Source organism: Melospiza georgiana, chromosome 10, assembly GCF_028018845.1.
Source record: "Melospiza georgiana isolate bMelGeo1 chromosome 10, bMelGeo1.pri, whole genome shotgun sequence".
Classification (NCBI taxonomy): Eukaryota; Metazoa; Chordata; class Aves; order Passeriformes; family Passerellidae; genus Melospiza; species Melospiza georgiana.
Window position 1 is genome coordinate 22,681,689 of NC_080439.1, and position 25,963 is coordinate 22,707,651.

Genomic DNA, 25,963 nt, shown 5'->3' on the forward strand with positions numbered 1-25,963 from the left:
TCTCAGGATGGAGGATGTTCACAGTGGTGCTGTGCTTTTTGCCTCTAGCAATGGTTTTTCCTAATAGGGCAAGCTCAGAAGGCTCCTTACCATGAAGGGAATAATGGGAAAGGAAGTTTCAGTAGGATTTTTTTTTTTGTTGTTTGCCTTTTTTAAGAAAAGGAGAGGGAGACAAAGGATGGAGTTAATATAAAATCCTGCTCTCCACTTAGCCTAGGAGATGACCTGCAGATTTTGGAATTACTTTGGTATGTTCAAAGATATGTCACTGAAATAATGTAATGCCACAGACATTAGGCCATAATGACCCAAAAAAGTATGTGTTTAGTAGTTTGCAGCTGGAGTCCAGGAAGGAGCAAAACTGCTTGAAGTGAGCCAGAGCTCTGCACACTCTGGAGACCCTGATTGCATTTGGAGCTGCCTGGGGAAACATCCCCAGCTGACTGTGGGCCTTTGGTTTACATTAAATACCACAGGATCAGTCAGAAACCCTGGCCCCAGGACCAGGCACCAGGATAACTAAAGCACAACATTCCTAATCAGATATGGATCACCCAGAACAGGTAATGATCTTCTGTACATCCTCAAATGCTTCCTGATGACCATGAGCTCCAAATAAGCATAGCTGTGTGCTCAATAGAGATTCATTTATGTATACCTTAATAACGTCAGAAATCCTTTGTGCAAGCTCTCCTTGCACACTTTTTATGTAGCTATCAAGTCTGATCTGAAAGATCACAACTCTAGTCTCCATCAATGGTGGTCTGGAATTTTACAGGGTGGGTTTTTGTTGGTTTTTTGGTTTTTTTTTTTTTTTTTTTTTTTTGTTATTTTTAGCAAAGAGAAAGGACTTGTGAGAAAAAGGAATTGATATGGATCACCCAAAATAGGCAAAGATCTTCTGTATGTCCTCAAATACCTCCTGATGGCCATGAGGTCTAAGTAAGCATAGCTGTGTGCTCAATAGCTTGCTGCATTAGAGATTAATTTATGTATACCCTAAATTTCAAGAGTCTAATAAAGACATATATTATTGTTACTCTTGCCTGTGCTCATCCATGCAGCCCTCTTGGTGGAATGACTTCAGCATGAAGAGCTGAAGTCTCTCTTGGTGGCACCACAGCTCTCCTGGTGCCTGGGCAAAGCCAGGCATTTCAGATTTATTAATTGCTCTACCAGCCAGATGATTTTCCTAACAGGGCAGCTACCTTTTCTGGTGTCTCATTTACCAGTGCTTGGCACGATGCATCCAACATTTAACATCAAAGCTTTGTTTTAGAGTTGGTTTTTCATCTCCATATGTTGTCTTACTCTTCCTCAAAGCAGTTGTATGTGTGCACCTCACAGCTGCATGGATTGCCTGTCCCTTTACCTGATGGATGAACAATTTCTGCTCTTGCTTGTAAGTGAAACCAATATTCCAACACTGCTGCCTTCCTTGGTGTGAGGTAGGAATCACCCAATGTAAATTTGAGGTGTTCCAAAGCACCTCCCACTGCCCTGCTCCGCAAGGGAGTACAATTTTTCATTTGAGGCTTTTGTTGGAGAGGGCTCTGGGTTTTACTGAGCCCCTCAGTTTGTTCCAGAGGCTTTGCTGAGGAGGGCTCTGGGTTTCACTGAGCCCCTCAATTCGTTTCAGAGGCACTGGCTGAGCTCAGAAGGGACCATTTAGTCCCACACACCTGACCTGTTTTCCTGTATCTAATCACGCTTACCAGCAGCTATCCCAAAAGTGAAGGAGGTATGCAGAATTAAGTACTAAAGTGGTTTTCATGTGGCTAAAAAACATCCACATTGGCTTTCTTTTTTTGCCCTGGAATGTTAATGCTGTGGTGTTTGGGTGTTTTGAACACAAAATGTTTTTCCTTTCCCCCACGGTAGTCTGGTCTCCGTATGTGAAGCAATTCCAAGGATAGTCTGTTCCAGAACATCTTTGGTTAATAAGAAGCTGAAAGATAAGCTTTGTGATAATTGATAAGTCATTAGCAGGACTCTAGTTCATCAGATAAGGCAATTAATGGTTTCACATTTCCTAAAAAGTGGCAGTGTTGGGCTGAGTCACTGCAAGATGCAGGATGAGGAATTGTTTGGTGATGCAGTTTGAATGCAGGACAGATTTACATCCATGTGTTCGTTTCTGCAATGCATACCTTGGCCCTCCAATCATTTTTATTGACTTTGAATACTCAGTTGAGTGCTTGTGTTATGAAGAATTCATATTTCATTCACTCAGATTTGGTACTGCAGCAGCTGTTGTCTGTTCTCACTTCTCCTTTGTGTGCTCAAAATTGGGCTGTCACAAGGAAAAGGTATTTCACTTTTTTCACTGTGTAGGTGTTAGAAATATGGATTATGATTTGAACATCGTGGAATCAAGTTAGTCCACAACTAGATTACAAATAAGAAAAAAAAAAAATCAGAATTCCTTCAAAATTTCTTAGGAATTTATTTATCAATTTGAAAATCAAATTTTTTTCAGCTGATTAAAACAAAAATTTTCACTTACTTTGTATGGTATAAAAGTTCAAAATACTGTGAAGACTAACACAGCATAACTTGTATATTCAGAGTTCTTTGTATTGGTACTGAGAACTGTGCTTGGAACACAGGCAGGTTGGAGTGCTGCATCTTTGAGGCAGTGTTGATCAGAAGATCTGGGTCATAATTTCAAAACTATTGAACAGCTACAAAATTACAGTTTTGGTAGAGAGCTTTAGTCTTGCAATATTATTTGTAGAAAAAGTAACTTTAATTGAAGTGAGGAAGTCCGGAGGGAGTTCTAAGGTGATTTGTGTCAGGAGGTTTGGTGGGTCTGACCCAGTGGAGCCACAGCAGCCACTTTGACTTTGTGGTGGAACTGCAGCCCCAGTTCTTCCCTTCTGCAGAAGGTGATTAGGAACAAGGACAATAAATTGCTTTGGGAGTCTTTTTTGCTCTCTGGTTTTGAGTTGTTCCAATCCCAGCTGGGGTTTAAAATGCAGGTGAGGGCTGGAAGTGCAGCTCAGGCTCCCAGAGGAGCAGTCAGAAGCTGTGGTCTGTAGCAGGTCCCTGTTCCCTATGAAGGTGAGGGATCCTTGCTGTTCTGCCTCCATCCAGTCCTTCCACCTTCTCCTGAGAAATGTCCCTGAGTGTTTCATACTGGATTTGATGAATGAGTGTTCTACATTGAATAAAAATTCCTACTGACTCTTAGTCTTACTTGTTTTGGAAAAGGCTGCACAAATGGCACACAAATTCCTTGCTTACAGCAAAGCAAAGATAAGAGAGGAGATAACATCCCAGATGAATTGAAGGATGAACTCTGGAAGCATTGATGTTGAAAAGCAAGCTTATTTTTAACCTATTTCCCTCCATCCATAGGGGTAGGAGCTTCCTGGACCCAGAATTGTGACACTGAAGGCTCAGTCTATACCTCTGTGCCCCAGTTTGAAACGCCCCTTTGGGAATCCCACAAACACCATTTTGTTCAAATATTGAGTTATTTTTGTATTAAAAATATTATGGCCACCTATTATACTAAGGGGAGATTTTTCTGGATATATAATTATGCACCCAGAATTAATTACTGTAGCTGCTTTAAACCTGTGTCTCTGAGAGTAAAAAATTCCATCTGTGCATCAGTCTTAAAGGCCCAGCACACAAAGTTTGTCATCTGCAGTGGGGAAAGTGGGTCCCAACTGCACAAGTGCTGCTCTGCCAGGGTGAGGTGTAGTCTGTGTCCAGAGGGTAGATAAGGATCATGCTCTTATTAGCATACAACTTAAGGAGTTAATTGCAGCGCTTAAGAGAGCTGATAGCATCTCAAACTACAGCCCTGAAAGTGTCAGAGGAAGAATAACAGTAATATGACTGTTTGATTTACAGAGATGGGAACAAGTCCTCTGCTGATAAAAGCCAACGTCGATGGTGTTGCCAGAGCTCAGCTTGCTGTGCAAGGCCATGGCAGAAGCTCCTGGGAAGAGATGTTTGAAGCCCACTAATGTATGTCTGAACATGTGTTAAAGCTGCCTTTTATTCAGTGTTGAAGCTACAGCTGTCACATAAATAATAACAACTTGTTTTTATAAATACTGCACTCCTGAGATCATTCCTTTTGAAAGGCTTGGAACATCCTAAAGAAACAGACAACTGAAAGGTGGCAGAACCTGGCCTAGCCTTGCTAATTTTGAAATGCAGTTCCAAAGGTGATATTCCAGTTTGCTACCAGGCTGTCTGTAAAGCACATTGTTTGTGCTGTAACATAATCCAGTTCCATTCATCTCAAGTGATGCCTATGAAGTCATTTGCACGGTGCTGAGGGCACTAAGCCTCCTGGTGTAGGGGGTGAAAGAGAAGACAGAGAGGAGCACAGGGTGGATGGAGGTGTTGGTGTTACTAAAAATGTCTCGGGGTCTGTCAGGTCCAAACGTGTCCCTGGAGACAGAAGTGTCAACACTGACTCTTAACTCTTCACAGAGCTGAAGTGTATTTACTGTGCTTACTGACAGTTTCACTGCAGAGAAAACAGGAGGGAAAAATAAGAAAATACCCTCCAGTTTAAACTCACAATTTGTAGCAGCCACTCTTGGGCCATGCCAGTTTAAGGTGTTTGTGGCAAAGCTTGGTGTCACCATCGCCCTGTGACATCAGTGACCTGTGAGCAGTGGCTTCATGCTGCTTTCCCTGGAAATCAGGAGGGCACTGGCAGAGTCTCAACTCCTTCCCAAGGCTCCTCCTGGGCCACAGCAGCTGCTACCACCCCTTACACAATGCTCAGTGTCAGCCTGCAGAGAGAGCTTTGAACCTTTTATAATCTTGGAACCTTTTGTAACCTTCTTCCTTCAGTAAGGCAACACCTCCTATTCTAATCGAGCGCCTTAAAAATTTTTTGCTCAGCCTAGGACTGTGTAAAAATTAAAAAGGCTTTCTGAAGCGCACTCATTTCAGACAATTCCTGAAATTTCATTTTTCTTTCCGAGTGCTTTAGGCAGTGATTATTCGCAGTGACTTCTGCCGCCTTCTCTTTGCATCTGGCAGATCAATTGGCACAGGGAATTCGCTGGAGCACTGTTGTCACTCCTTAATCCTCAGTGTACACTTGCAGGAAGGTAGCAGGGAAGTGCCCCAGCCAACTTCAAAGACTGTCACTGGAAGAAGAAATCCACGTTTTTACAGCAATTAGTGACAATAGAGGCACACACCTGTGGTGGGGAGCTTTGACTCAGAAAAGCTGATCTAAAACTCCTTTAAGCACCCAGGATTTCTGGTCTTAGGTTTGAAGAACTGACAGAAATGACCTGCTCACCTCTGAGCTGGTGACCTACAGGTGGGAGGGAGCATTGTTAGAGGCATGTAAGCAGAATGTAGGGCTGTGTTGTTTTGATGTTGAAGCTATCCATTTCATCTTGGTGTAAAGAATAACAAAGAGGTGCTCTGCCTGATGAAAGGCAAAGCTGCACTTGAGTTAACTCAGCTACAAAGCTAATTTTTGCAAATATTTTTACAGTCTGCATGGTGGAGGTGTGTTAATTCATTTCCCAAATCAAAACCCAAGTCAAGGATTTTAAGACTCCTACTGTCTTTATGTGTGTTCTGTAGTCTCTAAGCCTTTTTAAATTGGAGTAACACGATTTTGTTTAAAAAATTAATAATGCAGAACTCTGACTCCAATGGCAGGAGCTTCAAGACATAATGCAGTTCAAGATCCTTGGTTCTTGTGGATTGTGTTACCAGAGCTCAGCAAGGTGCTGCCAGGGGAGCCATGTGGCAGTGAAGCTCTCTGCAGAACAGCTCATCCAGGAACTATTGACAGCCAAAAGGCAGAGGAGCCATAAAGCACCTTCTGACAGGAGCTCAGAGCAGCCAGCTGCTTCCATGTGGCACCTGCATGCTGGATGTGACCTGTGTTAAACCCCAGGAGGCACAAAAGGAGAACTGCAGTAGTGCTGTGTGGCCAAATGGGAAGGTAAGAACCATCACTGCTCCCTTCAAGTGCTGGAGGTTGGCAGAAATCTCCCAAAGACCCACACTGCCAGATTTTAAATTGGGTAGGAGGAAGGGGAAGGAGGAAATGGATGACCATGGGGATATTGGCCAGTGGCATGTTTTCATCATAAAAATGATGAACCGCTGAGATAAACAGCGTGAAGGATCTCTCTGTATGTGCTAACCTGCAGGGTTTGCTGTTCAAATGTGTGTTTGTTTCTATAGAAATCAGTGGGGATGCAGAATTCCCAGTAACTGCTGAGCATGGGGAGCCTTGCCATGCACATGGCTTGGGGCAGTGCCAGGAGATGCCAACATGAGGCTGGGCAGGGGCTGGAACTGCAGGAAATTTGTTTCAGCAGTGGTTTGAAGGAGATTTTAAATGTTTGCCAGGGTGGCTGGTCATTGCTTTATGCACTCATGCTTACAGATAGTGTTTCTCAGAATTAGCAAGTAGAAAGTTCCAAGGGTGATAGAAGGGTATTTATCCAAGAATAAAGAAAATTAGTTGAAAGTATACTTCCACAGTCCAGTATCTCTTAGCATTGTAAGCCCACAGCACCTTGCACAAAATAATTGGTGTTTTTCAGCAAGAAGTCTACATTTTTTCCTCACAGTGAGTAGTAGTGAGTAAAATTTAATTTTATTTAAGCATTAGCTACCCGTTGCTGCTTAGAAATCACGTTCCAAACTAAATTAAAGCAGCAAAAGTGTACAGCATCTGTCTTCCCAAAGAGTTACCAAGTTTTAGAGGATCTACCTGAAAGTCACATAAAACTGGAGCAGCTAATTTCAAAATGATTTTAATAATGCCTGATCCATTTGAATTTAAGCAGATGAAGGATAAGCTGAAGCAGGGATAAACTGAAAGGCCATGTGCCGAGTCCCTGCATTATCTACGTGACTAGAAACTGCTCTGCTTTAGCATCTGCTGCCTCTTTTGTGCTATCTCCCTCTTTAATTTTCCTAAATGGCTGCTGCACTGCTGCTGAGATAAGGTTTTTAATATGGGAAAGGATTTAGGTGTTCCTACAAGACCGGCCTAGGCTTCTTTTTTTTTTTAAATGTCATCTTGATTTGTGTTTTTTTCTTATAAGTGATGGACATAGGGATTATGAAATGAATCTGGGGGCTAAATTTCGCTAATAAAATCCTTGTCTCCAGTGGTAACATAAATAACAATTGGTTTATAGTGCAATAATTCTAGACAGTAACCATTCTGACAAGATGCATAAACTAAACCTCATATTAGGTACATTACCCCTAAAATAGACATTCAGAAGCTGTAGGGCTACATATAGTTAATTTTAAATAAAGTTAACTTATTTCATTTGTTTATGACAATAATAGATTGCTCCTGCTCCTTCTGTGTCTTAAAACTCCTCCTGTAGCAATTCCATGGACTGACTTCATTAAAAACCTCATATTAGGTACATTATTCCTAAAATAGACATTTCAGAACCTGTAGGGCTACATATACTTCATTTTAAATAAAGTTACCTAATTGAACTCATTTATGACATTCTTTATATTAAAAAATCATCCACAATAGATATATATCTGCTCCTTCTGTGTCTTAAAACTCCTCCTGTAGCAATTCCATGGACTGACTTCATTAAAAACCTCATATTAGGTACATTAATCCTAAAATAGACATTTCAGAACCTATAGGGCTACATATACTTCATTTTAAATAAAGTTACCTAATTGAACTCATTTATGACATTCTTTATATTAAAAAATCATCCATAAGAGATATATACCTGCTCCTTCTGTGTCTTAAAAGTCCTCCTGTAGCAATTCCATGGACTGACTCCATTCAGAACCTCATGTTAGGTATATTACCCCTAAAATAGACATTTCAGAAGCTGTAGGGTTACATATACTTCATTTTAAATGAAGTTACCTAATTTAACTAATTTATAACATTCTTTCAATTAAAAAGCCACCCGTAGTAGATATATACCTGCTCCTTCTGTCATCCTGTAGCAATTCCATGGACTAACTCCATTCAGAGCTGAAGTTTGGAATCTCCCCCAGGAGATTTGTATTTTGTATTTTTAAGGAGCCAGCCTAACAGGACCCCACATTCTGGCACCCCCCACAAATGCTGAGCAGCACCTCCCTCCCTCCCTCCAGATGTGTTCTGCACATGGCTGGGGGACCCCTGCACAGAGCTGCTCTGCTGGGCACCACTGGAGGTGTCCACACACATTTCAGTGGGATCAGAAATGCATCTCTGGAGCCAGCCTCCCCTCATCCCTGCTCAGTCTGCATTGATTCAGCCGGAGCGCACAAACAAACACAGAAAAATGTGCTTCAGAAATGCAACTGCAATGCTCCAGCCATGATGGGGTGTTCAGCTGAGGGGAGCAGAGCAGAGCCAGCCTGAAGTGGCACCCTCAGGCTGAGTGTGGTGTCCCCAGTGCCCCTGCATCCCCCCCTGCACCCTGCAGATCTGTTCCATGGCTCAGCAAAACTGGCAAGGGCAGGCAGAGCTCAAGGGGAACAGGAAATGCAAAGGCATTACAGCAGAGTGTTCACATTCCAAACATCTGTGTAACCTGAATTCTAGCCCCTGTGTTTGCATAGCATGGAAGCCTCCAATGTCACAATTGCCCATTGAGTTTTTCTGCAAAATTTCTTGCTTCAGTCAGTGCATTCCATTCCATTGACTTTTACTGGGGAAGGAGACAGAAAATCATAATTTCACTATCAACTTCAGGACATTTTTAAAATTCACATACATTTGCTGCTTTACTAATGGTGAGGCACATGCTGGTATTATCAACATAAATGTGTGACAAAGTGCCCAGACTACCTCAGATCCAGAGCTGAATGGGGCAGGAAATTTCTGGATGTGGATTCTCTGGACTGAGCAGTGAAGAGGAGAGCTCAGAGCAAACTCCCACTGAGCTTCCCAGTGCAGGGAGCAGAGGCTGCACCAGCAGCCCAGATGCATTTGGAGGGTGCTAATCCCCCATAAAGGAAAAGCATGGAATTCCCTGGTTCCCACCTGAGCTATGATCTCTGTGTGATGCTGTGTTTCAGTTGACAGCTCACCCTGTGGTGTGACCACCCCACAACTGACAGACAGCATTAAAATCTTGTTCAGATGGGCAGGAACATCGAATAATCACCTGCACAGAGGTTGGAGAGATTCAACGTTCAACCATAGGTACACCTGAAACTCCAGAGATTGAGTCTTGTCATAGATGTTTTAACCCTTTTGGTTTGAAGAGTAAGGCAGTAGAGCAGATGACACCAGACAAGGAAAGATCTGATCTTTGAATAAAGTTTGGAAGGCAGAAAGAGCTGATGTTTTGGTAGGCAGAGAATGCCAGATCCCTGGAAGGAGCTCAGGTCACATAATACAGGAGCACTTAGAGCAGTTCCTTGCTTTTCCTGAAAAGAGGGCCACAGGGTGCAGAGTTTACCCCACAAAAATGGGAGTTTTTTCATAACTTACCTCTTTCTCAACACCTGTCTCACAAAATAAAATCAAGGGTTTAATCACCTGGTTTGCCATAGAAGCAGCTTTTCCAGTGTGTAAAAGAAGCATAAGCTTGCAGTAGCCTGTTCTGGAAATTCTCTGGTACCTTTCTGTAGCTAGAGGGAGGAAATTAATGGATGCAGCTGCTAATCCTATAATATTCTAATGAAAACTTCATTTTTATTTAAACTTTTATGGGCTTCCTGCTTGTGAATAACACTCGGTAGGAAAATTATCCTAGTTGTTAAAGCAGTGTGGACAGGGAGATAATTTCAAGAGACTTGATCTCAGTTTCTCCCTGGAGGGAGAAAATGAGGCATAAACCATACAGAATTGGAAATTTAAAGGTTGACTGCTACAACCTGTGCTGCTTTGAGGCAACTTCAGGAGAGTTGTGTTGCAAAGCAAAATGTTTTCCTCACTGCAGTGTATGAAGAGTTTTTGTTGTAATGTCCTGGTTCTCTGTGTACTTGTGATCAGTGCCTAAGGAGTACAAGCTCTGCTCCAGAGGGAGCACAGTTTCTGCCCTTCATTTAAAATGAATTTCCTATTAAATTGCACTGGCTAAGTCTCACCAGCTTGGGCTGTCATTGCCAAGGTGCTTTCTGCATTTAGTACGTGGAGAGTTGGTTTTATTTCTTCTGCAGAAGAGGGTACAGGATGCAATTCCTGGAGGTTGGATGTGCCTTCTCATGCACCTGAGGAACATCTGCTGCACTTCAGCCTCTGAATCTCTGCACATAAACAATATTGAACATGAACAATTTATGCTATAGCTCAGGCTATGTTGATGAAAATCTTTAAAGAGCGCTCGAATCTTACACAGTGAAGGCCTCCAGCTAATGTTAACTGTGATGATAACATAAAATGCTGGGAAGTAAATTTTTTTTGGAAAAGTTTTTAATAATCAGAGCACAGAGTTTTGAATTTGAACATTTCTAGGCAGCTCGAGTAACTATTGTTTTTACAAGAAGAGCAGATGTAAATAAAAGGGTTTTTCCCAGGTATAGTCCGCTATTGACAAAAGAGTTCTACTGCAAGATCTGCAGGAGAAGTGGATCCAGTTATGGAATGGAATTGCTATTTACTGTTTCCATTTGAGGAAAAATTATCCCAGGCAATCAGCCATCTCCTTGGCTTTAGGGTGAGGGTGTTTTGGGGTGAGTATCAAAAGATAGCTCTGGAGACAAGCACTGACATGGATCTCATTTATACCTGCCTTGGAGCTGGAAGATGGGTGTGCTCTGAGGAAACTGAGCTAACCAGAGCAGAAGGAAAGACTGGAAAGTAAAACACGAGGGTATGGGGGAAAATGAAAGAGATAGGGAAGATCATTTAGTCAAATCTTGTGGGCTGAGTGTAACACCACAAATACAATGCTCTGAGCACTCTGAGGCCTCCTTCTTTATAACTCTACACCACATGCTGAATTTTCACTTCTGTGGTTGAGTTACCTCAGAGTCACCTTGATCTATTTTACAGCTTTATTTGCAATATTTTGTGTAAGTTGTTTGGATCCTTTTGGCTTTTATCTTTCTGTGATGGTAGAGATAATGTTGGCAGAACACAGAACAGTTAAAAGAAGATGCTCTCTCAATCTTCATGGAAATTTCAGTTATTTTCAGCTTTTGTTGCAAACTAGTGGTGAAATTGTTCAGAAACCAACACACAGGGCTGAATATCTTTAAAACCTCCTCCTGTTGAATTCATTACCTAAGAAAAAGTAAGTATGCTTTCAATTTTTTTCATTGCTACTAATTCTAGGACAATGTTGCATTGTATAGTAACAAGTAGAATATAATTTCAGCAAATGGATAGGAAAGTCTCTAAACATTAGAAGACTATAGATCTCAAATTTGCTTTGAAAGTTTGTATCTTTGTCTAGAAAAGGAAATAGTACTGCATCAGGATCCTGGTAAGGGTTGTGTGCTAGGCGGTCTGAAGATGTACTCAGTCCTCATGCTGTTGAAATTACTGAAGCTTGAACAGTTTCTACCAGCAGTGCCCAGATTTTCACTTGAAATTTGGAACATCCCCCCTGTAAAGTAAAAGTACTGCCCAGAAAAAGTAAATCTCTAGAATGCTGTGGGGTTATGTTGTTGTGTGGTGCCTGAGGAAAGTGCATCTCCAAGGAGAAGTCAGTATTTGTGAGGGGCAATGTCAGAGCTCTCTCTCAGTGTCTCTCTCTGTCCTGTGCTGGTGAACCTGGATGCACACAGCTCTGCCACTGGGACCTGCTCTGCTGCACTAATGAGGGAGTAATTGACTGAGGGGGAAATAAAAACTGGACATGAGTAGTCTTGTTTACTCAGTTAGCCAGAAGTCGGGGATCACAAAAGAAGGAGTGGTTAATCCCAGTGTGACTCAGCCCGGCCTGTGGTTGTTCAGATCTTCTGCTCTGATGAGTCTTCTAGTAATGGACCCTAAACCAGGACACACATGAAGTCCTAAAACCTGGTAACTTAGCCTAAAAGTACAGAAAACCAGTTTATTTTTCCTGTCAAGTAATTCACTGCACTAACAGAGCACAGAGGAGATTAAGGTGCAGTTTGTCATAAAGATCTGTAAATACTCAATGTGTTCACTTTTGTCTCATTGATCAAATCACAGACTCTATTCTATCCTGGCCTTTTAGGTATCTGGTGATTATTCTTGAAAAACAAGTTATTAACCTTCATCTAAACTACCTACCTGTAAACTTAGAATCATTTTATCCAGGGGGGCTTTTGAGCACAAATTAGGATTTGAAAACCACTGGTTCCCAATATCATTAATATTTGCAGAAAGCTGTTCCCAGAAATATTTATCTGCAGAATGCTGCTTGTTTCAGGAGTTTTATTTGGTGGTGCATTTTGCTTAGCATGGGAGTTTTCAGAGTCCAGCACTGAGGCAGACAAGGGTAATTGTTCTTCAAGTGTTGCTATTATCTTGAGATTTCCCATTATGAAATGCCCTTAAATCAGTGTCTGTCAAAGAATCAGATTAGTGCCTGATTAGATCTGTCAAGTTTCATCTTCCAAAGTGTTTTGTGCCATTTGGATTTGAGGATGAATACTCAGAGTATTAGAAGTTAATATATGATACAATTGAAAGCTCTGTTGGGTAATTACATTTTTCATTTTGAATTTGTTACCCTAACAAGTACAGTAGGGCACAAATGAAAGCTTCTAATATCAGAAAATTTACTACATGATGTCATGCACTGCATCCCTCCCAGAAGAATTCATGTTAATTGTCACAGAGCCTTGCCAAAATCATGAGCAGTGTGCAGTAATGAAATCCTAATAGCAGACAGCTGGTTTGGAGGCACATACCCAATGGCTTCAGCACTTTCCAAAGTCACTCCTGCAAGGGTCTGAACTGCTGCCTGACCCACTGAGGGAAGGGATGCTGCTCTGCCAGCAGCTCTGCAGGGCTCTGCATGTTCTGTGTGGGCAGGAAAAGGGGCACTGGAGCCACCTCTCTCCCAGCTTCCCTCCATGCCTGCCTGAGCCCAAGGGAAACTTCTGCCTCTACATTAAATTGAACTGCATCACAACTTCCTAATTATCCCTCACCTTCTGTTTTCCCAGCTCCAGCCCTGGAAGACCATTCTCTGGTGCGTGTTTGTTTATAAATGGGTCATTTCCAGGGGGCTTTGCCCTCTCCAGGTGGGTTCCAAAGCTGAACTGTGTGTGGAGGAGTCTATTTCCACCTCACTGCAGACACTGACTCCCTTGGTTCTCTTGGGTGAGGAACATAGCCCTGCAAGCCCCTTCTTTCTTGAGACTGACTTGTGGATCTTAGTGACATTTCTGAGGTCACCTTCACAGCTCACAGTCCCAGAGGGAAAGAAGGGAAGCTGTCACCATTCTTTTGGGATCCTAAAAACACCCCAATTGTGACATACCAGCCCACCTGCTTCATGCTGTGAAGTGAGCTCTGCAGGTAGATGTACTCAGTGCTACCAGCATCCACTCATAGTTCAATTCTTCCCCTGTGTTTGGAATTTGATTTCTCACTACCTGTTACCTATTATCTGAGAGGGTGACAAACTTTATCAGTACCTACAGCCTTGTGTGGATCTGTTTGGAAGCCCCAGATGAGTTTTCTGCTGCTATTGATGGGCTGATCACACCTTGGAGGACACTACAACCTTGCACCCCAAAGCACTGGTGTGAGCTGTCCACCCCAGAGGAGTGAAGCTCAGGGGAAAGTGATCTCAGGGATGTTGGCACCAGCACAGCACCAATGTAATAATTAGGAGCAGTAGCCAAACAGAATGAACATACACACATGAATTAAGGTAATATTTTCAGGGAAGTGAGTGGCAAAAGGCAGAATAGAAATGAAAAATGAAGTCTATGCAGCAGTGGAGGGTGGCTCCCAGCAGCTGGATCAGGGGAGTAGAAAGGTGGCTGCCAAACAGAACTGAGCTCTCCTTTCCATTGTTCAGATGCAAACACACATCTGGATGTGAGTGGCTGTGGAAAGCATGGCTCTTCTATTTCCTGAGACAGCTCCAACCCTGTGTGGGTGTTGGACATGGGCACATTTTCACCATTTTTAATTTATTTTTTGCTCTCTGGCAATAATACAGCTTGTTTTTTAATTTATTTTTAAAATAATTTTCTAAATTTTAATTTTTTAAATTTAATTTATTTTTGATTTATTTTTTCTTGCCAGCAGGGAAAAAACACTGCGTCCAGTTTGTGGCACTTATTAAAAGAAGAGATTGCTTAAATTCCCTAAATTTCTTTTTTTGTAGTGAGTTTCAGCAGTACTTTTACCTCTGTTTAATGTGAAGGATATATTTTGCTTCCGTGGATGCCTTTTGGTATCTTTGTTTCAGAATAATTAGTGGTATTTTGGTAAAGGGGAGGAGGGGTCAGCTGAGAGGTTCAGCCACTGCCTCACCATCCAACAGGGCAACAAACAGACTGTACTCACTGCTTTACCTTTTCCTTCAGCACGCAGAGGCTGGAATTTGGAAGGCAACTGCATCCCAACCACCCTGCCCTGGCTGTGGTCAGTCTGTCCATCTGCATCCCAGGTGCTGACAACCTTTAATGCAGCTTTTCCATTTAAAAACAGGGGCACAAGCAGCTGATGCAGCCAGACCCCGTGCAAGCAGGGCATGGAGAGCACTCACAGGGACATCACTGGCCTTGGGCTCCCTAATGAACATCTCCCAAGTCAGATTAAACACCTCACCTGTGCCTCAGCAGCCTCACAAGCAGCCAGCCCCAGTGACCTGTTGCATGGCCAGCAGCCAGGCAGCACCTGCACCTTCCCTTGCAGATGGCTTTCTGAGGCATTAAATCCACATTTAAATTTCCTACTCAGTTCTGCCTCCCCAGAGCTCTCCAGCAGAGCCCTATCTTCTTGCCAGCAGGGAAAAAACACTGTGTCCACTTTGTGGCACTTACTAAAAGAAGAGAATGCTTAAATTCCCTAAATTCCTTTTTTGTAGTGAGTTCAGCAGTACTTTTACCTCTGTTTAATGTGAAGGATATATTTTGCTTCCGTGGATGCCTTTTGGTATCTTTGTTTCAGAATAATTAGTGGTATTTTGGTAAAGGGGAGGAGGGGTCTGTAGGCTTCCCAAATGCACTGTGATTGTCCTTATCTGATTTCTGTGGCTTTCCTCACAAAGCAGAGCAAGGTCTGGGAAAGCAGAGGAGGATTGCTAAGAGAGAGGAGAGCAGAGCAAAGTCCCTGCAGAGCTTCCAGAGCACATCCAGGTCCCTGATGGCAGCTGGGCTGCCCAGGCATCCCAGACACACTGATGTGGGCAAGCTGGCAGCCCCTGGGGTTGTACCCTCGGCACATGGGTGCTGTCACCTCTCAGAGGGGTTCCCTGCCTGCTCTGGGTTGTCCCATGTCACAGATCAGCCTTGCCACCAGAGCTCAGCGCGAGGCTCCATCTCCTCTCCAGCGCAGGCTCTGCTACACTGGTTGTCCTCAATAAGCCAAATATTGCCATCTAGAATTGAAGGAGGTTTTCTAATGCCCTCACTGCTGAGAGCTGGTGTAATGAGGAGCAGCAGCAATGACCTCTGGAGTTTGTGCAGCCCGAGGAGCTTACCCCAGGCTTTGGAATGCCATGAGTTCCACACAGATGACTATAAATAATTGCCTAGGTTGGCCTGACCTCGGGCTGTCTGAGAAGATGATCTGATAATGGCACGAGTGGCTCTGGTTCTGTTCTGAAGCTGAGATCCCGTTTAGGATTATACTCATTTGAACTCTGTAATTTAAGAAGGAAGCTTTCTGCATGCAGTGCTGGAAACACACTCTGAGCACAGAGGTCACTGATGTGGCAGTTGAAATCATCATGAAATAAGTCACTTGGGACACGAGTTTAAGCAGAACTGAAAAGTTCCCTCTTGTTTGACAGTGCAATTTTCTTGCCCTGCTCTCTCAGCCCTGGTTTTGTGTTAACTCTGCAGAGGAGATTGGGCAGGTTTGGCTCTGCAGGACCCCAGCAGGGATCTCTGGGGTCCCACCAGCCTGAGAGCAGCTTGCAGAGGGACAGCTTGGGCACCACCTCTTTCCCTGGGGGCATCCTTGCCTCCTCTCCTTCCAGAGGCAATGGTGTATGCTCATTTCCAACAATTACTAACCCTTTTCACAACATGTGGTTTGGGAAAGAAGAAATTATTAACAAAATGGCCTTTATTACAACCTTGCTTAGTCATGCTTTGCTTTTTTTCCTGACAAGTTATGAAGAATGAAACTGATCTTTAATGCCCCTTCCAACCCTAATGATTCTATGGCCTTTTCCCCCTGTAATTTCTCTTTTGCAGAATGCATAGTGTGAGGAGTAGTTCCATTACTTGCTGTCAGTCCGCCCCAAGGTGCTCAGAACCCACAGCTTTCCATAAGACACAATCTTGATATGCAATAAGATAATTATTTTGGTTTTTATGCCTTAATGTGGCCCCAGTCCCAAAAAGAAAGATGAGAAACTTGGTTTTTGAGAAAGTTGTCAAAAATTCCAAGTAGAAATATCCTAAAACAATCCTCTCAAAGGAGATGAAAAGTGCTGTTAAAACACTGGACTTGGGAGCAGTTTCTCAAATCATCCATGTCTGTGACTTGGTGTGCCATTGATGCAAATTTTTGGGTTTTCCAGCAAATAATGATTTCTAGATATTGCTGTAGAAGGCAGCAGCTTAGGGAACATGATGAATGTGCTGCTGGGAGGGGCACAAACCACTTCAAAATGCCCAGAGCCCAGCAAACAAACAGGACTGGTGCTGCCAGTGGAGGTGTTTGCAGTTACTGAGGGTTGTACATGCAGCAGAAAAAAGTTTGGGAACTCCCTGGCTTGGAATAAAGAATTCCTTGGAGGTAGATGGTCTGTACAGATTAACTGTGGCCTTAGCAGCCAGGCTGTCAGTAAATTGTTTTGTTACTCGTGCCATCTGAAAGTCTTTAAACCTCATAAAAGACTGGGAGAAAGCTCTAGAGAGACCTGTGTATTATTTACATATTTTCATTTCTTCCCAAATGATTGTAAAAAAGAGTTTAATATTACTGTTTTGAGTAATTTCCTAAGAATCCTATGAAAACTTCAATTCTTCCACTTTGCTGCCTTTTCTGAAAGGCAGAGCTCTGCTTATCCTTTATTTGCTTGGCCAAGAGTGATCTGTTGAGAAACCTAGCTGTGTTTGGGGAAGCCTTGGGGCTCATTTCATTGTGGCTGTAGCAATAATACGGACCATAAATAGTGCAAACTGATTTATCAAAAGCAGAGCCACTTGGGGAGGGAGGCAGATTTAATCAGATTTAATTTTTGATCATGGGGAGACTGCAAAGGCTTTATAGGTGTGAAAGAGTGACAGAAGAGGACATCCACAGTGCATGCTTCAGCCCTTCAGCAACTGTTGGTAATGTGTTAGCTGAGATTCTCAAAATACCTGCAGCATTCAGTCACATTTTCCACTGAGGTGTGATGGGCTTAGATAAGTTTAGATACCGCGCGTTCAGAAAAAGGAAAAAAAATTGGAAATATTTCCAGTCCTTACTGAAGCTTCCCATGGTACATTGGTGTGGGGAGAAGGAAAAGACAGGTGAGATCTACTGCATGGCTGGGCAAGCTTCCAAGAGCATTAACATTTTATTTTAAGAGATGAATGAAAGCCTCCAAATTGCTGTAGACTTGGCAGGTAAGGGTTGTTATGCTTCATCTTGCCTCTTGGCCAGAGAGCCCAGGCAGTGGGAGCGTGCCAGATACAGCAGTCTTCCCCACTACCTGAATTTAATTTAAACCATTCTGTGCAGCCCTGATTTTAATCCTTTCATTTTGGTTTTGAGTTACCGCATATATGGCACAATGGAAATATTTTTTCAAACTTAAATTAGAAACATATTTTAGGAGACAAAAAAAAAAAAAAGTGCCTGTCTTTTATGCAGAATGAAACATCTTTAACTGTTAGAAGAAGCAGAGCCATTGGACCATTTTACTTGAAAAGTTTGATTATTAGTAGAAAAATGGGGATTTTTATTTTTGTTTCCCTTTCCTTCTTCCAGTTGCACACATTGCACAGAGTGTGGACAACAAAAAAGTTTTTAAAATAACTAGAGATAGAAGTAGGATGTGTCAAAGGTAAAAAAAATATCAGTGTGTTCATCTTTATTTTTACACTTTGCATGTAAAAGTAATGGCAGGGGTTTTTAAATTCTACTGAGATCTTTTTACTTGCCATAAATTATGGCAATATTTTCATCACCTCCAAGAGTACTTATTTCCAGGATATACCATTGATTTTTGCTCTAAATGCAGTGCAGAACAGGAAGTCTAAATGCTCAATCCAAGTAAAAGTGGTGCAAAGAGGATGGGTTGCAATTGGATCTTGAGTTTTACTGCCCAGGTTGGCCCTGTTTCTTCCACAAGGAAAAGTAAGAGGCCAACTCAATAGAGAAAAAAATGTAATTTTACCCCATTTTTTAAAATATACTCAGGGTGTTTTTTGAGAGTACAAAGTATAGAAAATTCAGAACTTAATGGAACAGCCAAAGAACACCTGAGAGGAGCACAGGGGAAACCTGCTGGAGCAGTTATCAGCAATTCCCCTTCAAAGGGATGAGTGGATGTATTGAGTGGGATTTCAGAGATCCTGGCTCTGGCTCATCCATCACACACACCATTGGAAGATGAAGAGTGTGGTTCAAATGTGCAGATGGCAGGACTCTGGCCAGGAGGATGAGTGTGAGGGAGCACTCTGACCTCCCCTGGGCATTTCACAGAGCATGAGCACCAACGGGGCTGTTGTTGAGAGTAATTCCTAGAATCTGATTAAAGTGAGCATATGTGGTTTTTTTGGTTTTTTTTTTTGTTTTTTTTTTTTTTTTTTTTTTTTTAAGCAGATTTGTTAGTAAATAATGTAATTTATGCACTTTTTAATGCTTGCATGGTGGCAGCAGAACTTGGAAACAAAAAGGAATATTTACAGTGCAGTTGTGGTCAAAGGACTGTCCTTAATTCCTTGATGGATCATTTAGGGCCAGCTCCAGAAAAATGTGCCTGGGCATGGAGGCTGTAAGGACATACCTGGTGAATAGCACCAGCTTCTCTGTGGTCTGGATGCCAAGCTGTTGGTGTGTGGGGCTGTCTTCCCACACTGCTGGTGGTGCTTGTTTCAGCACAAACATATAAACACCTGATACAGTTTTGGAAAGATCACTTGGAGAAGTGTGTATTCTGAGAAATCACGTTAGGTGATCTGGTCTGGTTTTATAAATTGTGTGAATCAGACCACTGGGGAAAATGGCTTCTTTGTCTTGTGCCTGGGAAATGGTGGAGGGAGCAGATTGAGATGTGGCTTCCCTGAGTGCTGGAATGCAGAGCAGGTCACGCAGTCACCCGTGGGTGTTGGCCAGGAGCACATCTGACACAGTCACCATGGAAGGCAAAGCAAACTGAGGGAGGGGAAGGGGCTGGCAGGGCATCTCTGGTGGAGAAAGCTTATCTCCAGCTGCTGCCTACCCTGGCAAAGTGGGAAAAGGCCAATTAGCTCTGCTTATCCTTCCCTTCCTGTTGTTCCCAGCCTGGGTGTGAGCCACTCACAACTTCTTAGGGCTTTGAGCAATGAGCTGCTTTTTCTAAGGACTGACAGGAAATCATTTAATAAGCTGGGGGGAGGGAGAAGTTTCCTGTTCTAGTTAGTCCCAATATAATTCCTAAACTAAAAAGAGAAGCCAGTTCAGTGGGCCAGACCACCACATATTCTTACCATGCTCCTCTGACAGTGGAGATCTATCCAAAGTGATCACATCCCCATGGGTCCCACCTTCCCCTCAGCTGGACCCCTAAAAGCCATCAATTCTTCCAAAGGATGAATAAGTGGAGTGTTTTCTTGCAGTTGCAAGCAGTGGAAGTGCTTCCAAGGCTGTGACTGTGGATTGGCTCTGTGCAGAGCTCTGCATCAGAACCTCGGGGCCATTTGGAGCCTCACACACTTGATGACAAACTAGGCTCGAGTGAAGCTTATTTTGCAATGCACAAAAAAAAATATAATGGAGATTGATGCATCTTTGTCTTGTCTTACACCATTTAGCATCAATACTGAGCTTCATTACTGTGGTGTGTGAACACAAGGCCTTTATTCCTTTTAATCCTCAAGACAGCGAGAGGAATGCCAAGAAATTCACCTCGTGTGTGAGTGCCAGGGGCTGAGCAGTGCAAGCCCCAGTTCAGTTCCAGTGAAAATGTGCATAACTCCCTTGTGCTCCCTGCCAGCAGCTGGGCAGCCCCTCCAGCTCCCTGCCCTGTGCTTCACTCTGGCACTGGCTGAAGCAAAGTGTCTGCACACACATTCCCTGAGGCCAGAGGGACACATCCTGCTCTGGACATGGCTAAAGTGCACAAGGCACATTTATCTCACTGATGCTTTTGGTGTATTTATCCCCAGATATGTTTTTCAGGTCTTATTGTCTACCAGTAAATTTGAAATACACTTCTGAATTCACTACAGATTGTCTGAGCTTGTTTAAAGTTGTGTTAAAGTATCATTTTATTTATCTAAGTGGGTAAATGGGAAACACAAATTTTGTCAAAAGCCCAGAGTAAATTTAAAGCTTTTAATACTTCAACAATCCTGCTGAAGAGTTGCACAAAAAGTCTAGTGTATTTAAAAAAAAATACTTGCTAGATAGGATTTCATATTAAAAGTGGTACTGACTAAATCTGCACTGTTAAGGGAGAGAAATATAAACCCTGCTGTGCTTCCAGGTCCATCAGAAGCATTATTCAATAACTGAAGGCAAATCCTTGCTGAAGAGCTGGCATTTGTGCTCTGACAGAAGTGTGTGTTTGTTTCTGGAGCACACATCCTCCACTGCTGAGGAGCCTCTGGGAAAGCACAACACTGCAGAGGGGTCCTGAGGAAGGATGTGACAAAGTTCTGCAAGATGTGACATCTGGTGGATGGCCTGGTTCCAGTGACCCAGGGCCCCTGTCAGGTACAGTGATGGCTTTGCTTTATTGAGGTCTTTAACAAATTTCAGATGACTTGATTAAAATCATGAGTGTGCAACTCTGTCTCCACTGGGGGTTCCCTTCTTTGTGCTGCGCTGGGCAGGCAGCACAGCACATTTAGGTGCTATTTGAATTTTGCTAACTGCTTACTTGACAGTAGTGAAGGATTACAGATTTGTGCTCTTTAAAATCAGAGAAGTTTGGTAGGTGTAGCATATATTGTTAGATTTTGCTCTTTTTCTGCTTTCCAGGATAGGTGTGTTTATTGGAGGCTTGTACATCTGCATTTCTATTCTGTAATTACCAGGTTTTTAGAAGTCCCCAAAATCATGACAATCACCTAAAATACATCTCACTGCAATATGTTTTACTGCTTTTTTTTTCCATTTTCTACTTCTAACAAGAGCCAAGAACCTCACCTTTAAGTGAAATAATGGATTGTTTGCTACATAGAAATTGCAGTCTGTGGCTCCAAGAGTGGAGACTTTCTTGAAAATACCAGAAATTGCAAAAAACAAAAAAAAAAATTAGCATTCAGAGGAGTTCAGCCTGGTATTCCTTAGTAAGACTGGACCTGTGAGGCAATCCTTGCAGAAGTGGCTGTAGGAGCTGGAAAAAAGAGCACAGGGAAAGCAGCTGAAAAATCAACATTTTTCAATTAAAAATAAACCTTTCCATGCCTGTTTCTGTTGGTGTTATATGCTTCCATGTACATGCTTTTCAGAAGTTACAGATTGTGCATCCTTTATGATTTTTCCTCAGTCATGCCAGTAAATTTTCTCCCCTGTTCTTTGTTATTGCTGAGCTACTCAAGCAGATGAAGATTTGTTTGCATGTTTATATTTTGTTTTTTCCTCTTGAGATGCTCTCTCTGGAATTTCAAAGCAAAGGTAAATTTTTGGGGTGAAACTTCTGCTGGCAAGGGTTGGAGTGGTGATTTCTAATGGCTTTGAAAACTCCATCAGAAGCACAATTATTCATAATGATGAGGATGTCTCAATCTGACAGCAGTTTGCCTGCGACACAAATATACACACAAGCCCATTGATTGAAATGTCTGACCTGAGCTTTTGTATCCAGGAAAAAGTTGTTGATTTTATCCCTTGACAGTGTCAAAATACCTCCACCACAGATTTGTAGAACCTGTGGGTTTTTTTCACCACACTTTCCTTATTTTTTCCTGAGCTAAATTCTTGTAAGATGTTCTCTTCTCAGTATAAACCCACTGCTCTGCCTTCCCCCTTAACCTCCAAGGATTTCGTTTGTGAGGGGGAAGTGTTTAAAAATAATTCCAGATATGGCAGAACAGCCTGTATCCTTTCTATAGAGTAACTGACATCAGACTTCTGAGTTCACTAAATGGTCAACAAAAGATCAGTAAAAATATCTAAGGATTGTGAAGGGCAAACGTTTTTGTTTTTTTTTTTTTTTTTCCCTCTTTCCTTTAAAGGGAAAATGAGACAGCAAAAAGCAGGAGTAGATTTTCAGCCTGTGGAAGGCTGAGTGACACACACCTTTTACTAAAACTGTTGCGATTTTATAGCCAACCTCCTAAAAGTTTCACCTCTGAGGATGCTGTGGCTCTGCTGCAATACCAGGTTAATAAACAGATTAAGGGCCCTGTGCATGAGTAGGGCTAAAGAGAAAAAGGGAAATCTCTCCTGTTTCCTTTGTGCCTGAGCTGGAGACACACAGGTACCCCTGGGCTGGCTGAGGGTTGTACTTTGCTGGTGTTAGAGCTGGGGATGTGAGGAGATGCACAGTGCTCTCACTGAATTTTCTTATTTGAAGGAAGCACCTGAGTGCTTGAGGAGAGGGCAGGCAGCAGAGTTATTTCCTTGTGCCCAGATCTGAGGAAAATTTGGTCTGCAATTCCAAAATCCCCAAGCAGACAAGCGAGGGCTCCAAAGGCAGGGACAGGGTCAGCAGCTCTGGCCAGGCTGTGGTGCCCAGCAGGACCCAGGGCAGGGAGGACAGCAAATGTCAGCTGAGAACCCTCCCCTACTGCAGGGCTGCACACCCAGAGCTGCAAAGGTACAAGCAGTGCAGCTTTTCCTTGACTCAGTGATTTCCCTGCTATGTTTTAGAAATGCTGAGACTGGCATTGGAGGCTTTGAAGTGACCCGTTTGGAAGCACCACTGGATAATGATGTTACTTTTATTTTATAATGATGTTACTTTTAATGTGTGCACACACCAGTGGACACCTATCTGCTGTGTTTTCTCACTCTCTCCTATCTAACAAAGGCAGAACTTCTTGTGAATTGATATCTGCTAGCATCAATATTTCACACTTCCCAAATCTCTTGAAAGACTAAACCTTGAAAAAAATAATTTATTTTTAACTAGAAATCTAAATTACTTTTTTCCTGGCATATAAAATTAGACAGGGGAAATAACATACCCTTTTTCCCAAAGCAGTGGCTACATCTATAAATGCATATTAAATGCATTTCTAAACATTATGAGCATATTCTTTCCCTCTGCTGCATACTAACAGATTTGTCTAAATCCTTGTCCTGTTCAGGAGATAAACTGCTACACTTAAAGCATTTTCTGTGTGCTTTCCCTTTGTTTTACCCCCTGGAAGTTGCTCGGGAGGCGCCGGGGATGCTCGGGCTGCGCCGCGCTCCGCTGCGCTCCTCCGGCGCTCGCCGCTTCACTGATGCCCCCTTCTGCCCTCCTCGCCTCACACCACGGGAAAATCCTCCTTGGGCATGGCTCAACAGCGGGGTTTGAGCGAGGGAAAATTCTCCTTGGGTACAGCTCAACAGCGGGGTTTGAGTGAGGGAAAACCTTCCTTTGGCACAGCTTAACCTGTGGGGTTTGAGTGAAGGAGAATCCTTCGGAGCAGATCAACAGTGCGGTTTGAGTGCAGGAAAATCCTCCTGGGGCACAGCACAACCAGAGGGGTTTGAGTGAAAGAGAATCCTCCTTCAGAGCAGCTCAACAGCAGGGTTTGAGTGAGGGAAAATCCTCCTTGGGCACAGCACAACCAGCAGGGAAAACCTTCCTTCGGCACAGCACAACCAGAGGGGTTCGAGTGCAGGAAAATCCTCCTTGGGCACAGCACGGCCAGAGAGATATGGATGCAGGAAAATCCTCCTTTGGCATAGCTCAACAGTGGGGTTAGAGTACGGGAGAATCTTCCTTGGGAACAGCACAGCCAGCGGGGTTTGAGTGAGGGAGAATCCTCTTGGGCACAGCTAAACAGAGGGGTTTGAGTGAGGGAAAATCCTCCTTGGGCACAGCTCAGCAGTGGGGTGTGAATGCTGGAAAATCCTCCTTGGGCACAGCACAACAGCGGGGTTTGAGTGAAGGAAAGTCCTCCTTGGGCACAGCACATCCAGAGGGGTTTGAGTGCAGGAAAATCCTCCTTGGGCACAGCACGGCCAGAGAGATTTGGATGCAGGAAAATCCTCCTTTGGCATAGCTCAACAGTGGGGTTTGAGTACGGGAGAATCTTCCTTGGGAACAGCACAGCCAGAGAGGTTTGAGTGAGGGAAAACCTTCCTTGGGCACAGCCAGAGGAGTTTGAGTCAGGGAAAATCTTCCTTGGGCACAGCACAGCCAGTGGGGTTGGAGTGCAGGAGAATCCTCCTTGGGCACAGCACAGCCAGAGGGGTTTGAGTGCAGGAGAATCCTCCTTGGGCACAGCACAGCCAGAGGGGTTTGAGTGCAGGAAAATCCTCCTTGGGCACAGCACAGCCAGAGGGGTTTGAGCGCTGCCAGCCGTGCTCAGGAACGTGCCCCATTCCTGTGTTGTCTGCTCGTTGGTCACTGACCTTTTCTGCAAGTCAGAAATGCATCCTGTGAATGCACGAGGAATACCCTGAAGGAAGGAGGTGGGAATGATTTCATCCATTAGAAATCTTTGTATGTGTGTGTGTGTGATCAAAAAGCTCTAAAAAGCACACTTGGCTTTCAGTTTTCATTTGTGTGGCCACCCATGCACTTTTAGCCAAAGTATCACACCAGAAATGTGTTCCTCCTAACAAAAAGAGTAACAGTTTATCTTGGAAAAATTTGGACTGGTCTCTGTGACTGTTCTTTTCACTTTCCTCTCCAACAACCCCTTTAGGGTGACCCAGGAGTGCACATCCCCTGTTTATCCTCCCCTTTGGGGTGACCAAGAGTGCACATCCCCTGTCCATATTCCCCTTTAGGGTTATGCAGGAGTGCACATCCCCTGTTTATGCTCCCATTTAGGGTGACGAGGAGTGCACATCTCCTGTCCATGCTCCCATTTAGGGTGACCGGGAGTGCACATCCCCTGTCCCTTTGGGGTGACCAGGAGTGCACATCCCCTGTCCATGCTCCCATTTAGGGTGACCGGGAGTGCACATCCCCTGTCCCTTTGGGGTGACCAGGAGTGCACATCCCCTCTCCATGCTTCCCTTTAGGATAACCCAGGAGTGCACATCCCCTGTCCATGCTCCCATTTAGGGTGACCAGGAGTGCACATCCCCTGTTTATGCTCCCATTTAGGGTGACCAGGAGTGCACATCCCCTGTTTATCCTCCCCTTTAGGGTGACCAGGAGTGCACATCCCCTGTCCATGCTCCCCTTTAGGATGACCAGGAGTGCACATCCCCTGTCCATGCTTCCCTTTGGGGTGACCAGCAGTGCACATCCCCTGTCCCTTTGGGGTGGCCAGGAGTGCACATCCCCTGTCCATGCTGGCAGCTGCTGCTGCCTGGGCAGGCTGTGTGCCACACTTTGGTGGCAGCCAGGGGAGTGTCCCAGCTCCAGGATGCACTTGTCCATTCTTGCCAGAGAGATCCAGTTACAGAGCTGAGAGCACCACCCAGATCCCTGCTCCCTGCTGCTGCCCCTGGGGCTCAGTTCCACTCGGGTGCATTTCTGCAGCCCACACTGTGCTGGGAAGGAGAGGGAAAGCAGTCCCTGTCACAGTTTAATTGGTGTGGGGTTTTCTGTGACCTTGCACAGCCTCACCCGTGAAGGTCTGCCTGCCCCACAGACCTGTGCAGGAGTGGCTCAGCTGCTGGGTGCTGATTGCAGGTGGCACTCCAGGGATTCCT